The following is a 15,027-nucleotide window of genomic DNA, read 5'->3' on the forward strand; positions in this document are numbered from 1 at the left end:
GCATTGATCCACAAGGAAGAAGATTATAAATTTAAGATGACCCCACAATTTCTAACAGGAAAGAACTTGGGGGGAAACCTAGTCTTGGATTCAGGTAAATACAGTACTTGCTCACAATGAGCTAGACACCTGGAATCTCCTAACTAGAACCAGAAAATCTCCTATGGCAGCACTGGTGTGTTGAGAGGTCCTTATTTGGCATGGTTTCTAGAACTCTATTTACACTCATATCATGTGCTCAGATTCTGCACAGCAGTCAGTACAGTGATATTTTGTGCATTCATGGGGGTCCTGCCAGGTCCTTAGCCCCCAAACCAACTTGCTAACTTGGCAAAGAGGCACCTTTTACCGTGGTGATTCTCTTTATTTAGCAGGGGGAGAGTAACTGGCCCTATCCACCCCAGCACAGTACCTCCAGTGACTGTTACTGGTGTCTATCTTGTACTTCTTTTTAGATTGTGAGCTCTTTGGGGACAGGGATCCATCTTATTTGTTTATTACTAGCGGAACCCGCACAGAGCAACTGTGCGACAGTACACTCCTGCTCCGCTCCCCGTTGCCCTCCGTCCGGGCCTGCTGCCGTGCCTCCTCCTTACTGGGGCGGCAGGTCATTTTCTCTCCCTTTGTGTGGTGAAGGGCCATTTTCGGCCTGGCCGCCACCGCGCCTCTTCCTCACCGGGTGGTGGGCCGTCATTTTCAGCTGGGCCCCACTGCTACTGCACCTCCTCCTGAGCCCGCCGACAGCCTCTTCCGGGCAGCGGGGCTTTGCCCACCACCGGGCTCCCTTCCTCCCTGCCAGTCATTTTCAGGCGGCCTTGCCGCCACCATGTTGCCTACTAAGCCTGTTGTCTGAGCAGAGGGCCACCATTTTCGGCTGGGCCCCGCTGCCACCACACCTCCTCCTGAGCCCGCCTGCGGCCTCCTCCAGACAGCGGGGCTTTCCCTGCCTGCCTGCCAGCCAGCCATTTTCGGGCAGCCGTGCCACCTCTGCGTCCCCGTTGTCTGTCCCGGCGCTGAGCAGCGGCTCCACCCCTGCCTTTTCATTGGCCGCGACTGCAGTGGGGCAAGCCAAACATCCACAGCATCCCCTCACACCTCCAAGCAGTTCTCTACTCAGTCGGCCATAAGAGAATTAAATATATATATATTCTCTGTGTAAAGTGCCCTGAGCCACTTTTGGAAGGGCGGTATGGAAATCTAATTAAAATCAAATACTACTACTACTAAAAATAATAATAATTAAAAAAAATCTTCTCCCGCCCCCTCACGCTGCTGCGGCTGTGAGCGCCATCAGCCCAATCAGAGGCTCTCCCGCGCTCGCAGGGAGCCCCGCTCCTCCCTCACAGGCCCGAGCAGCAGCCAGCCAGCCCCCTGCTTATTGCCTTAACAGTTTCCCCGAGCCAAGGAGGCGCTGGTCGAGGCACAGGTAAGGCACTGCAAGCGCTACCATGCCCGGGTGGGCTGGGGGGCCTCGCCGGCGCTGTGGAGAGAGGAGCCTGCCAGGTGTGGCAGCGGCACTTGGGGAAGCCTCTCTGCGCGTGTTACACAATCCCCTCCCAGTCCCTCCTGCAGACGGAAGAGAGGTGGAGTGTCCCTCCTTCCCTCCCTCCCTCCCAGCCCAGATGGACCCGCTGCTCTTTCTCCCCTCCCGGCTCCCCCATTTCCAGTCAGGCCGATTTGGGGGTTAAAGAGTCCAAAGTCCCAGAAGTCAGTCAGTTCCCAGGGAGAGAGGTCAGGTGCGCGACCCCAACTAGGAAACCTTGGTAATGACGTGCTACGAGGGTTGCCCTTAGTCCGGATTCTCCCCAGATGGGGCGCACTGTTTTTGGATGTCTGGGACTTCTTTTTGCTGGGTTCTGGGAGGCATCTGGCTTTTATATGGACGCCGCCTGTCTCTGCTGCCACGGGTGGCTCGGTGCGCTCCCTCCCACCTCTTCCCCGCCTCCCAGTAACATCGATTGCCCCGTGGGAAGCCGGAGGGCAGCTTCTGCTGCAGGCTGTGCTCGCGTCACATGGCCCACTGGCTGCTCTGCTGCTCCGGGCAGAATCCGGAGGGCGTGGCAGGAGCCCCGCGCCGGCCCAGCACGTGCTGCTCCTTCAGCAGGTGAGGCCTGAGACAGCGGCAATGATGAGGACCAGAGAAGGGAGACTGGAGGCTTGGCTCAGAGAGAGACACCCCAAGTGGCATATGCTGCACACCTTGCTGGGCTCCTCTCATCCAGGGGTGTAGCTAGGAAAGAGGGGGCCCTGTTCATCCCTCTCTCTGGCGGCTCCCCAGAGCGAGGGAGATAATGAAGAAAATTGGGAGGGATAGAGCTGGAGGGCCCTCAGGAGCTGGGGGGCCGTGCTTTTTGAACCCTTTCGCTCAATTATAGCTGTGCCCATGCTCTCATCCCTGGGCATGGCCAGGCTTGCGGCTAGATATGTGAGGGAGAGGGAGCGGAGGAGAGGCAGCCAGCCCAGGCTGTGTGGAGGTGGTGGGTGCACACACAGGTAGGCAGCAAAGGGCTGCAGCTGAGATTCTGCCAATGAGATGTGAGTGATACTACCTGTGTGCCCACAGAGCAGGAGGGAGGGTCCTGGAATTGGAATGGAAAGGGTAGATTTAAAAAAGCATATCTAGTGGGGTAGGTTGGGGTGGGGAAGGTAGTCAAAAGAAAAGTGTGGATAAAGAACCCTAGTAGGGATCACCACCGTGTGTGTGCACACACATGCATGTGCTCTGGTGTGAGGGATGGAGAAGGTGGGATGGGGTAGGCTAGGTGAAAACCTATTTTAGGGGAAAAAATTATTTTGGAAGAAATGGAGAGAGAGAGTAGGGCAATGTGAGAAATATAACCAGAGGTATGCCTAAGTAATTTCGGAGCCTGGATCTAAAGGCCTTTGGAGCCTTTAGGCTCCCCCCGCCCACTCCTGCCACTGCAAGTTGAGCATCATCCCCCTACATGCGCGCGCGCACACACACACACACACACACCCCGTGATGCATGCATTATTTGTAATACATGGGTTCTTGAGGGCACAAAGAGCAACTGAATTTGCAAGAATGTAAGAGTATAAAAATGGTATACTTATGCAAATATGCATTGGCAGAAACAATTCAACATGCAACTTAACATATTCCAATTACACACATGTCTTTGCCCACTCCCTCCTCTGTCTCTAAAGCAGAGGTCACGCCCTGCTGCCTGGTGCAGTGCTAGCTGGTGGTGTGGTAGTCACACCACCCGGGACAGACTAAAGAGGATTTGGGGGCCCCTAGGGGGTGTGGAGGCCCTGGACTTTGGCCCAGAAGGGTAAGAGCACCTCTGACTGTAACCTCTGTTAATGGAGCAAAGAGGCACCTTTGAAAAGTGCCACCCTATGCTTTAGAATCCGTGGAGATTCTAAGAGCCCTCTGCTTAAGGCCTCTACTTCGGGAGCCCTCTGCTTAAGAGCCCTCTGCAAATAAAGCACCCTATGCTTTATCTACCTGTTGAACTGAGGGTTGTTTTCCCAGAAGATGACTATGTTAGAGACAGCTGTGATCTCATCTGGACTTGGGCTTCTTGTCACCCTCTGCTCTCTCTATCAGCAGTATGAAAAATCACATGCTTTATAGGCAAGCACATGATTATCTCCTAAATCACACCACATCACAGGATCACAAGTAATAAATTATGGCTAGGGATGATGGGAATTGTAGTTGAACAACAGCTGGAATGCTGAGGTTGCCTACCCTGTTCTAAGTAAAACTAACCTCTACATAGCTAGTGCCTTCCCTAGCGGTGTAGAAGAAGGAATTTTAGCAGATATGTAGTTAGCTTCCCTTTTCCTACCTGCCCATCATATTTGGTGTAGGGCTGATCTGCTATATTTTACACAGTTCTTTAAAAACATTTTTAAAGGCACTGAGCCACATTTTGTTTGTTGTGCCCCAAAAAGTCAAACCTTGAGTTAAAATATAAGATAAAATAAAGCACTGTGTTCACTACGTGTTTCCTGTGCTGAATGTTTAAATATATATCTTCTCACCCCATGAAGTAGTTCCTTGGTGCAGACAAGCTAGTTATGGAGGCTAGCTTGCTAAACAACTTGGAAGTACTCTCCTACTTGCAGTTGGAGAATGGCTGGTGGTAAAACCAGGTTATAAGGTTGTGCACGGAACCGCGGTGGGGTGGTTCGAAGGCGGCAGGGGAGGGTGCACTTATCCTTCCCGCCGCTTTTCCTCCACCAGCGGCCTTCAGTAAGACAGCTGATCAGGGTGTCAGCGTACTTCCCTGCCACCCCATTGGCCGGATATAGCTGGAGGTCCTCAATGCATGTGCTGGCGCTGGCGATGCATGTGCTGGCATGTTGGGGACTTATGGCCATATCTGGCCAACGGGGGCAATGGGGTGGCATGGAGGTACGCTGCCACCCTGATCAGCTGTCTTACTGAAGGACGCCGGTGGAGGAAAAGCGGCGGGAGGGATGTGCACCATCCCCCGCTCGTAAAGCAGCACCCCTGCTGCCTTTGAACCAGCGGAACCGCTGGTTCTTCAAACCAGTTCCGTACACATTCCTACCAGGTTAAGAAGCAGGGACCTTGAGAACTTAGCACCTAGACTGAGCAGACACACAGCTCTCCAGGTCATTGGCTTCTCCACAGTGGTGAACTGTATTTGTTCTCAATTTATCCTATTTTTAGCAAAGCATGCACATATTGTACCAATTAACTTGTGCAGATTTTAATGCCTAAAAGACTTTTTGAAGACTTTTTTTGGCAAATAGCTCCAACTCTTTCCACTTTTTTAGTGACTGCTTTCTGTTGGATTTTGTCTTTCAAACTTCCAACAAAGGAAGCTGCTCACTCCAGTTACAAAGTAGAGTGCAGAGTTCTGTTGGTGCAGTCATATAAAGAACACGCATGGAGAGTGTAGTACAATCTAAACTGAATAGGTTTGTTGGTGAAGTATGTTCTGGATAGTAAAGACCTCGTTTTGTCTAAGACCTCGTTCCATCTACTCTCCAAGAAGAAAGGAAGTGGACTGACTCCCCACAGGAAATACCTGAGGATTCAGTGCAGGGATCATAGAGTAGAGGTAAAGCAGGGACAGGTAAGGAGACCCCTCACTAACTATATCTGCTCTCAATGCCCCTGGTGGTCATTAGGATAGTTGGTGCAAAAGGTCGATGCACTAGAACTCCATCTCCAAAACTTTCCACTTTTTAGCCTACTTTCCAGTAGGCTTATGAGATTATCCGGCATTGTGTGTGTGTGTGTGTGTGTGTGTGTGTTTGTCTTTCCCTGTCAACTTCACAATGTGGACCAGATTTGGTACAATTGTAGGGATACATAGGGACACCTCAACAAAGTAGTTTGTGATGGTGTCATCTGCCCCAATTCCAGATGGTAGATGCATAAATGTTTTAGGCACAAATGGGTTAACTTGTGAACTAACTGATTTGTGAACCCTCTAACTGATTTGGTACTGTTGTAGTGAGTGACACCACCTAACCAATTTGAACCAAATTTACTACAGGTGGGACACATAGGGATGGTTCAATGGCATAGTTTGTGATTATGTAATCCACCCCAATTCAAGATGGTGGACGTGTGCATGTTGGAGGTGCAAAAGTGTACATAGTTAAGTGTATTTAGTTAAATATTATATATTTTAGTTCTTACTTGTTTCACCTTCTGTATCTGGCAACCCTACATGGTTCTATTGCACCGTGCCTTTTTGATTTTGCCTATTGCTTTTGGTTAAAGCATTCCATCTTATTTATTATTTTTCTGTGTAAACCACCCTGATCCATTTTTGTAAGGGCGGTATAGAAATCAAACAAACAAACAAACAAATAAAGCTGAATGATATATCCATAGGCATGAAAAGTGGTGGGTGTCTTTTATTTATATGTATTTAAGTATTGGAGAATGATTGTCAGTTCAGTGGGATTCTTTGCCTATTGCTTTTGGTTTGGTCTTTGTCCTGAGGCTGACATGCAAGAGAAAGACTGTAAGTACAGAATGTACAATGGCGTGGCTGATGTTCTGTGCGGGGTGGGAGGGTGGGATTGCCTTGGCTCTTCAGCCATTGCCATATAACCCAGAAATCACTTCTATGAGATCACTTCTCCAAGGCTGCATGCCTGGGTCCTACTCAGGGGTGTAAGTACAATCGGGCAAGGGGAGACAGTTGTCTGGAGACCCACTGTCTTGGGGGGCCCCCCAGAGGCAAGTCACATGACTGACTCCCCCAGCTGCGCACCTGCCCGGGCTTCCTTCAGTTGTATCCACCCTCTGAAACTGATGTGAGTGTTAAGACTTGGAGCTACCAGAACAGCAGCATGTCTTTCTCTAGTAGCATTAAATGATTTGCATCATCCACCATTTACAAAACCTTAAAAAAAATAATTTAGGATGATGTTCATGAGCTGAGCTTCAGTGATGGGGGCCCTTTTTAAAATCTTGTCTCTGGACCCACTCCAACCTTGCTACGCCCCTGGTCCTACTGAATTCACAGCTGATCCACCAGCCCCCAACCTTCATCCAGTGGAAGGGGCACATGTTAGACACCACAGCAGCTGCCACAGCCACACTTCTCTCTCCTGGAGCTTTTTCAGACAGCAGGCTTTACTGTAAGTTTGGGGCATAACAGATATTCCAATGAAAAAAAGAGGATCTTTTTTTAACCCTGGTCATAAATGGGGCTAGGTTCCAATATGGAGGGAAAACCTCAAATTGTGTGTGAAATGCTCTGTGAAATATTGCACAGACTTCGGGGTAAATCGGGCCAGTATGTGAATGCACACCCACCCTCCCAAAGCAAAATCACAGTAAAGTTGCAGTCTGAAAAAGCTCCTGCTCACCTCTGTCTTTTCAAAAGGTAGAGGGAGGTATGGAAGAACAGGAAGTGCCTTTAAATCACTTTCTGCCACTCTACTCCTTGCTCACTGCCTTTTCAAAAGGCAAAGTGGGATGGGGAGCAGAAGTGGTGGTGGTGGTGGCGGCAACCACCCTATAAGGGAGATAGAGCAGGGCTGCCAAGGGATTGGACAGGCATCAGCTGGGGGGAATCAGCCAGGGTGGGGGAGACAGATGGGGATGAGGGTGGGAAAACTCTGTTTGAAGCTCTCTCTGAACTGGTCAGCTTTCTGGCAAGATGCCCTGTGAGCTGCAGCTATTTTGGAAATGCATTCTTAGTTCACAGAACTGAGAGCAAGTTGTAAAAATAACCCATTCCGGACTCAACATCTTCATGTACCCACAGAAATTGCTACAAGTGCCATCCTCTAGAGGCAAGAGAGCTGGTCTTGTGGTAGCAAGCATGACTTGTCCCCTTAGCTAAGCAGGGTCTGCCCTGGTTGCATATGAAAGGGAGACTAGAAGTGTGAACACTGTAAGATATTCTGCTTAGGGGATGGAGCCGCTCTGGGAAGAGGTGGACCTATGGTCTGACTCAGTATATGGCAGCTTCCTGTGTTCCAACACTTTACAGTCTATAACTGGGTCACACTTGGGTCAATCACACATCCACTGACTTCTTCCACTTAATTTTGTGTTACTGAATGTGAATCTTAGGCCATGCCAACATCCAAAGTAAATATGAGGTTGCTTTGCCACCACTTAATTAACACAATATTTGGGTGAACTAGCCATTATTGTGTCTGCTTTGTTCATGATGAAATCTTTCATGGCACCATTTGCACAGAACACTGTCCTGATCAGAGCAAAAAATTGGCACCTGAGGGAAATACATTCTGGTCTAGAATAGGAGAAGGTTCAGGAGACTCAGGTGGTGCAACATCATTGATAGTTCTTTTTGCTTTGGAGAGGAGAACATCAAAATCTGTTGAAGAGAAGAGTCTAGAGGAGCTGGGGATAGGATGGGTAACCTCTTCATCCGATAGCTCACCATCTTTATTTGAATCAGGGGGCTCAGCTGGTTAGCCTGCCCCAGAGCTGTTGCCCTCCTCAGAGTCAGGAATGGGAATAGCAGATCTGACTGGAATGAGAGAAGGGGAAGGGGGTGGGGTAAGGGGAGAGGAGCCTGTGAAGCAGGAACAGGAGTGGGTAGGGGGGCAGAACAGGAACAGCTGGGGCCCCTGCAGGAGGGAGGAGAGGAGGAGGAGGAGGGGTGGGTGGGTGGGTGGGTGAGGAAGGTGCCTAGGACGCTTAGGTCTGACTTCTTCCTCAGAGGAGGAGGAATGCCCATACCACCGCTTACGCCTGAGGGGAAGAGCTCTAGGCACGAAAAGACCCCGTTCTGTGAGCGGGATAGCCCACCTGCAAGGGCTGGGGTCAGGGGAAGAGGAGGAAAAGTGTTCTCTGCCTCTTCTAGGAGCGCGCTGTGGCACTGCAGGAGTGGCAGAAGGTAGAATAGGAGCTGTGGGAGGTACAACCGGGAGTGCATCTATCGGAGCCGCAGGTGGCTCAAGAGGAGTAGCCGCAAAACAGTCTAATTTAAAGAACTCTCTCAGCCGCAGCATAACTTATGGGGCAAAAGGAGGAGGAAAAGTACTTACAGAGATGGGGGTGTGTGGGGCCATAGGCAGCGAAACGTCCGAAGGAATGGCAGGCAGCAGCGGCTCTGTCGGCAGTGCGGAGGCAATGCACGGGCCAGCCAGTTCCCCCTCAGGCATTGGGCCCGTCATGGACGAGAGCAAGGACGCCAGGGGATCGTCTGAAGGGCGTTGGTCGTCCGCCTCAATAGGAATCGGTTTGCGCAGTTTTTGCTTTGAGTGTTTGCTTGTGCAGTTTTTGCTTTGAGTGTTTGCATACCGCTTGGATTAGCAGCCATTCACTGAGGCACACAGCGCTCTCCGCATCAGAGGCAGGAGATATCTTACACTTCTTTTTCTTTGATGGGGCTTGGTCCCTGCAGTGTTTAGTTTTCTTAGGAGCTTTTTTGGAAGGTAGCTCCAAGTTGTGTGCCTCTCGAATCAAAATGGTGGGTGCAGTGGGAAGAGCCGATTCTGGCTGCTGGAGGGGAGTTGTGGATCTCTGCTCCAAGCTTTCCAGGTCCTGCGGTAGCTGAGAACCCTCAGACAGAGAGCCCCTCAGGAGCTCTTTGGCATGAGCCTGCTCCATTTTGCAACCACCACAAACTAAGAAGAAATGAAAAATAAAGCTTTTGGAGTCCAATTAGGCCAAATTATAAAGAAACAAATGTTGTTTAGAAAAAGGAGATAATTTAGGATCTGATCGAGATAGCTCCTTTCCCACCCTCACACAATCTAGACAGTGGAGGGGATAGCAGGAAAGGAAGGAATAGGAGGCCAAAAAACTAACAAGAGCTCTCTAAAAGACGTGCTAGCTCGAGCAAGACAGAACTGGAATTGGGGTTGGGAGGTGGCTTCCAACAGGAAATTACATCACGTGATCCAGTCCTGTCTCGAGCATGCTCAGTACACAACCCTCTCTGATGAGCTCTAACACAGGGGAAAATGAACTTTACCAAACAGAGATATTTTGAGAAGGGCAATAAGCCATACATATTATTGGCATGAATTGGATTGCAAGTTGTGGCACCTTTTCTGCGTTCACTTTGAAGTCCCCAGCAGTGAAGTCCATTTTGAATGTATACTATATAGGAATTGTTTGGACTCATCGTGCTTTAGATTGGTTTATGTATTAATTAAGAGCATCTATTGTTTTCTATATATACTGTCTATATTGATATTTTAGCTAAGAATTATTACATTTCTTCTATATTATTTACTGAGTTTATAGTGTTCAGAGGTTTGCAAATTTTTATTTTCTACAGGTTATATAGTTTTTTGGGGGCTCTTGCATACTTCTAGATTATAGTTTTTTATTAGATGATTATATTGTGGTGGGTTCTTCTTTGGTATATTGGTGAATTTGGTGGAACTCATTTAGGTCCTTGGTAGCTTCACACCATTTAATTAATACAATATTTGGGTGAACTAGCCATTATTGTGTCTGCTTTGTTCATAATGAAATCTTTCATGGCACCATTTGTACAGAGAACACTGTAACTGATCAGAGCAAAAGATCAAATCTAGCATGTGACTGGCATCGTGTGTTAGTCCTGATACCACTTAAGAATGGCCCATGGTTGTTACAGCTGCTATGAACTCCTAAGCTGCACCATACAAGTCAGACCCAAAGTGGACATTGAAGTCCCCCACAACGGTGAACCTGGGTGACTTCAATGCCAACTCCATGACCAGCTCTGTCAGCTCAGTTAAGGACTCTGTTGGGCAGCAGAGTGATTGGTACGCCAACAGAAGTCCCAAATCTATCCCTAGTCCCCAGACTTAAGTACACACATTTGATATAGGTCTGTTTTCCCACTGGGATCCTGGTAAGAGAGATGGTCTCTCTATGGGCTACAGCCACTTCAACTCCCAGCCCACTCTCCCTTGCCTGCTCCACAACAGAGCATCCTGTCAGGAGAAGTTGGAACCAAATTGGCCACTGACCTCCCACAACCAGTCTCATTATGCACACAGGTGATTTGGAAACAATCAAAGGGATTGATTGCCTTCATGTTTGCAGCAGATAATACCCATTAAATTACAAGTTGAACTCAGAATATTTTATACTGATGCCTTTTCTGCTGGAAGGATTCTTGCTAGTTTTGCAGAAATTGCAGTCATTTAAAATAAACAGTCAGGGCTTTATGTCTTGCTCTGTTTGAAGAAAACACTATAAAAGAGGCATCAGGTGTGGTTTAAAACAACAAGCATTTCCATGCTGCTTTGAATGAGAGACAGTTTTGGTCTGCCAAGCCTAAATGCACATGAGTGAGCACCCCCTTCAATTACCCTTACCTTTACATCTGTAAAGAAACAGTATTTTCCACTTTTATCTTCTTGCTTCGCAGCACTTGTATTTTCTCTCATGTGGGCATGTAATTTTGGCAGCAAAACAAACACTGCAATGGGCAAGCAGTGCACACATTCATATGCCACTGATCTTGCGGTGTGTGGGGTTGTGTGCGGAATCTGTATCACATATAACGCAAAGGGGTTGTTTTGTACCCTTTATTCTGAACATAGAGTCTTGAGTGTATAGGGGCACTTGAAGTTATGTTAATGTTGGTTTTAGGTTCAGGATCACAAAAATATTGGCATGCTTATGTAAAATGACCAAAGTTGCACACCATGGACAGCATGCAAACTAGCTAGCCATAAATAAACTCCATTGAAACCAATGAGACAAGTTAGTCTTGGCTAACTTATGTCCCATTGGTTTCAATGGGGCTTAATCATGACTAATTTCCTCTAGATCCTGCCCAATTTACTTAGGAGGTCAGCTCATTCAGGGCGAGTAGCAATTGCCTTTGTCTTGGAAACCATAGTGCTCCTTCTCTGGTTAGAAAAAGCACTGTGATGCTGCCCTAGCTCACCCTTCCAGCCGTTTATAGCCTGGAGAGGCTACTTTGATACAATCTGCTTTCTGGTTCAAAGCTCCATCATTTTCAGGACTTGGTGTTGGCTGAAAGGAGCATGGTCTCACTGCCATAATGGTTTGGCAGCCGTCACAGGCACTTCTCTTGCGTAGTACCATGGCAGAAGGAGGGGAAAGGGGTGCGTGTGCAAAGTACTTTATTGAAGTGGATGGGGAAACACAGTGGAAGGGGACTAGAAGGGCAGGTAGGGGGTAATGCTGATGAGCTAAAAAGAAATCTATTTGTGTAGCTGAATGCTGATCTGCCCAATTTATTGTGAATGGAGAATGTAAGTTTCTTAATACTTATGGTAAAAGAACCTGCTTCTTGTCTCAGGCCTGCTCAACTTCAGCCCTCCTGCAGATGTTGACCTACAACTCCCGTAATCCCTGGCTATTGGCCACAGTGGCTGGGGATTATGGGAGTTGTAGGCCAAAAACAGCTGGGGGGGTATCAAAGTTGAACAGGCCGCTTCTAGACAAATACAAACTTATCTAATTAGCTTATCTAATACAAAATGTCCTGCCCTTATCGGGCTCTTTCTTAGAAATTGCGTGTACATATATTTATCAGCAGTGCATCATGCCATTAATGGCTGTTGTGATCCTTACTTTATGGAGGCTTTCGTTTAAAAAAAACCCACAGACTCACCACAATTGCATTGTTGATTACCATAACTCACAACTTAATTAGATCCGATAATGGGACCTGGACTGAGGGCAGATTCATGTCTGAATCTTCAGCTGAAGTCACATGCTATTTTGGTGTGTGTCTTGTAGGAGAGGTCTGGTTGGTATGTAGTGTTCCCTCTAAGGCGTGCACGTGTGTGTGCACTCACACATTTTTAATATCCACTCAGTTAATTTTAGATCCCGCTCAGGTTTAACCAGGAAGGTCCCACTCTGAATGCATGTGCGCTCACACTGTCTTGTGACTGCTGCTCAGAACAAAACTCATTCCGCACACAGACTAAAAAAATTAGAGAGAACACTGCTGGTATGTCCCATATGGTTGTTTCAAGAGAGAGAATTGCAGGGACTGAAGGGTTCTAATGGCCCATCATGTTATTTCCCCAGCCCTAAGACAGGAAGTCCCACACTTGAACCCCACTAGGAGCTATATGTCCAGCTTCCAGGGAAGCGAACCCCCATAGTTGATTCCCAGAGGTGCACCTAGGTAATTTTGGAGCCTGGAGCTAAAGGCCTTTGGAGGCTCACCCCCCACTCACTACGAGTTAAGCATCATCCCCCTACACACACACACACCCATGACACACCCAGTATTTTTAACTTGGGTTCTTGAGGGTACAAACAGCAACTGAACTTACAATAATGTAAAAATATAAAACAGGTATATTTATGCAAATATGCATTAGCAGAAACATTTCAACACATAACATATTCCCATTCCACATATTTCTTTCCCCACTCTGTCTCTAAAGCACCCGGCACAGGTCACAATCACACTTGGCCGCCTGGTGCAGTGTGTGCCAGCAGCGACCACACCACCCAGGACAGGCTCAGGAGGATTTGGGGGCCCCCAGGGGGTGTTGAGGCCCTGGGCTTTGGCCCCGAAGTCCAGGAGTAAGAGCGCCACTGCTGATTCCTCTTCCAGGGTTCAACTGCTTTTACAATCAGGAAGTTTTCCCAGATTGACACTCCTCCTCTGCTCAGCTGCTGCTGATTTAATTCTGTTCTTTGTTTCTTGATATTTCTTGTGACTTTCAAATCAACAGATCGAGTATAAGTGTGTTAATTAAACAGATACATATGGACATGGATATTTGCAGTTAAACGCTGAACTGAATGCAGCTTAGTTCATATTAACCCAAACAGGAGGGAGGGGGAGGACAAGTGTGATATATAAGGGTAAATCAACCAGTTAAGAGGCAGTCGAAGCAGCAGCGGCTCCATTTTCACAAAAGGCAGCTGTGGTGGGAGCCCAGTGTGGATCAGGACCCTGGCACATTATACGGGGCATCCCAAATTTACAAATGGGTTGTGTTTCAAAAGTTCATTGGTAAGTTGGATGTTCATAACTCAGAACAGATATAGTGCCTATGAGGGACAACTTGTTTGTGTGTGCGTGTTGGCGTTTGTAAGTTGCGGACTTCATTAATTTAATCTGTTATGGAGCTTTGTAAATATGGGTCATTTGCAGGGGCGTAGCTAGCCCGCCGGCAGCCCGTGTGCGGCCGCGGCGGGCGCCCCGATAGCCCCGCCCACTGCATCTGACGTCAGACGTGGGGGCGTGGTCTGGCTCCCGAACGGAGCCTTGAGGCTCCGTTCGGGATCACTGCAGCAGTTTTAACTGCTGAAGGGGCCACGCAGCCCCTTTGGCAGTTAGACGAAGCCTGGTGCTGCGTTCACAGCACAGCGAACGCAGCACCAGTCCTAGCTCCTGAAGGGGCCGTGCGGCCCCTTCCGGAGCTAGTTAGGTTGGCGCTGCATTCACAGCACCAGCCTTTGTTTAACTCCCGAAGGGGCCGCGCGGCCCCCGCGGCCCCCGCTCAGGAGCTAAACTACCGCCCCCGCGTCTGATGTCAGACGCGGGGGGCGTGTCGTGGCCGCTCTCGTGGCTCCTGATTGGCCACTGGCCTGGGTTCTTTGAACCCGTTGGCCCAATGGTGGCTCCGCCCCTGGTCATTTGTGAGTTGGGTGCTTGTAAGTCGGGGAGTGTTTACGTTGTTATATGTTTGTATCATATTGGTTGTATTGCAGAACTGATGTAATTTGAAGGGTGGTATTTGTAACACAATTTTGTATAGAAGTAATCAAAGTTTATCACTATATTTAATTATAGAACCTTTTATATTTTGATGTCTTGAAAATACATGTGTTTGAAATGTTGGCCTCTACCCTTTGTCCCCACTGCATTCCATTGATTGCCATTACCTGCCTCACCATATTACAAATACGATGAATATTTATATACCACTTTTCAACCAAAGTTCCCAAAGCGGTTTACATAGAAATAAATAACATGGCTCTGTCCCCAAAGGGCTCATATCTAAAAAGGAAATATAAGGTAGATACCAGCAATAGCCACTGGAGGGATGTTGTGCTGGGTATGGATAGTACCAATTGCTCTCCCCCTGCTTAGTAAAGAGAATCACCACTTTAAAAAGGTGCCTCTTTGCTAAGTTAGCATATTGCCTTCATTGTACACACAGACAGCCATTCTAAATGTTTGCAAATCTGTCCACATCTCTTGCATTCTCTGCTGCATTCAGTCTCACTGCTGCAGTGTTGATGTTAAGACCCTGCTTCTAGAATCTGCCTCAAATGCCACCAAATGCAAGGATCACTAATCCAGTTTACTGAGCCTCCCCTGACACCTAGTGGCCAAGTACAGAGTTATAAAATCAGGCAAGGGAATTTGGTGGAAGATCTTCTGCTTACCTCCTGTTCTGTTCTCTAGGCATGGCTTGTCTTCTCACAGATTCTGAAGCTGCTGTTTCTCTCTTTCCCAGGACCAGCTGGGATGGTGAACTCGGTGTGTGGTTCTCACAGTCAATGGCTCACCCTCTGAGGCTGCCTTAACATTCTTTTGTAGGACATAGCAAGTGGGCCAGGGAGGAGACGACTAACATTGGATGACTATAGGCCACCTCCAGCCTCAAAGGCAGGATGCCTCTGAGTAC

General features: G+C 48.2%; 1 long non-coding RNA gene across 3 annotated transcripts in view; it reads left to right on the forward strand.

Annotated features, from left to right (window-relative positions):
* The first annotated feature begins 1,014 nt into the window (after positions 1-1,014).
* Positions 1,015-15,027, forward strand: part of LOC128328931 (uncharacterized) — a 45,538-nt gene continuing 31,525 nt past the window's right edge. The window contains exon 1 of one of the 3 annotated variants that reach the window (XR_008309455.1): positions 1,015-1,426. This is a non-coding gene — a long non-coding RNA (uncharacterized LOC128328931). The remainder of the gene's footprint in view (positions 1,427-15,027) is intronic. The other 2 variants (XR_008309454.1, XR_008309453.1) reach the window with 2 other exon arrangements.

The sequence above is a fragment of the Hemicordylus capensis genome, chromosome 6 (assembly GCF_027244095.1).
Source record: "Hemicordylus capensis ecotype Gifberg chromosome 6, rHemCap1.1.pri, whole genome shotgun sequence".
Taxonomy (NCBI): Eukaryota; Metazoa; Chordata; class Lepidosauria; order Squamata; family Cordylidae; genus Hemicordylus; species Hemicordylus capensis.